Source organism: Mastomys coucha, unplaced genomic scaffold, assembly GCF_008632895.1.
Source record: "Mastomys coucha isolate ucsf_1 unplaced genomic scaffold, UCSF_Mcou_1 pScaffold5, whole genome shotgun sequence".
Taxonomy (NCBI): domain Eukaryota; kingdom Metazoa; phylum Chordata; class Mammalia; order Rodentia; family Muridae; genus Mastomys; species Mastomys coucha.
The window spans coordinates 114,062,342-114,063,756 of NW_022196911.1; the positions used below are offsets into that span (position 1 = coordinate 114,062,342).

Here is a 1,415-nt window from a genome sequence, read left to right on the forward strand (position 1 = left end):
GTACAGCCAGCTTCTGGGTGTGTGTGTGTGCTTAGCATCAGAGCCAGAAGGTTCTGCCTCCCCTGCCCCTCCCCCATTCCTGCCTGAGAAGCATCCTCTCCCCCACTCTGTCCCTGCCTGCCTGCCTGCCTCCCTCCCTCCCACTCCCCTGCAGGGATTCAATTCCGAAGTGTAAATATGCAGTGTCTGTCTACCTTAGAGCCACTCTGAGTGTCACATGAGAAAGGACGATGACCTGTGAGGGGACACACTCCTCTCCTCCATGTTCGGGAAGTGTCACTTGACCCCAATTTTGCTCACAGGGAGAGAAGGAAGCACTGGCTTACCAAAAGCTAGATTTGTGGGGAAGGTTTATTAAATCCTTAACCAATTCAGGCTATTTGGTAGAATGAGTAAGACCACACTCCACAGTGGGCTATACCAATTAGTATGGTTCATTACTATATTGTGGCCTACATTGAAAAAAAAGAAAAAAACAAAAAAACAAAAAACAAAAAAAAAGGAAGTCTGTATGTTTTCTAGTTTCCTTTTATCCTTTTCCCAAAGCTCTGCTCACCCAAGGAAATGATGTAAACACTTACGGTGGCATTTTAATGGCCCCAGGGGTTTTGATCCTTATTGTGTATCCAGAAATAGCTAAGTTATTAATGCTCGACAGTACATCATCAGGCTATCTTTCTCAGAGAATTCAGCTTACATTTTCTCTGGATTAGGAAGGTGCCAAGCAAGGGCCCCAGCTCTGGCCCCTGGGGAATGAGGCCCGGAAGCTGCAAACAGTCCGCCAGAAGCAGGGGAAGCAGCCTGGGACCAGTCCTGCTGACAGGGACCTCTAGTCTCCATCTGTTAGTGAAGCCCCTGGAGTCCCCAGAAAGAAACAAGGCAGTGAGTCCCTTTAAGAAGCACCTGTGGCCACTAGGGACGCAGGACTTGGAGTCAGAGCCCTATGCAGACCAGCTCAGAGTCCTTTCCGCTTGGGCTAGGAGATCTCAGCATCCGTCAAGGCGCTCAAGACAGCGCCAAGCTTTGGTTGGGCATCCTAACAGGGTTATAGCTTCATCCTTTGGGGTGAGTCTGGGTGTCCCAGGTCAGGAGAGCTCATTCTGGAAGCAGGTAGACCAGAAAGCTCTCTGCAACCTCCTAGGGAATCTCTGTGAGCCTTGGTCTCCACAGCTAGGACCCGACCACCACCACCGTGGGCTAAGATGGAAGTATTACTGGATCTTACTGGCTGTCCCCCAAGCCTCAGTAGCACATCTTGCACTCCGCTGGTCAGCACGGGGAAAGGTTAAGCATGCTAAGACACGTGCCGATTCCGTGATGGTACAGGACGCAAAAGTCCCATGTTTTAAGACAAGCTTCAGAGTCTCACCAACTTCAACAACTTCAGCCCTAATGCCAGACCATTGCCCAGCCCT

The 1,415-nt window shown here is 50.3% G+C and overlaps 1 non-coding gene across 1 annotated transcript; it reads left to right on the plus strand.

Annotated features, from left to right (window-relative positions):
- Positions 1-322: 322 nt before the first annotated feature.
- LOC116079416 lies at positions 323-459 on the plus strand. The gene has a single exon (XR_004113969.1). It is a non-coding gene; the product is annotated as a small nucleolar RNA SNORA4 (small nucleolar RNA).
- Positions 460-1,415: the final 956 nt, after the last annotated feature.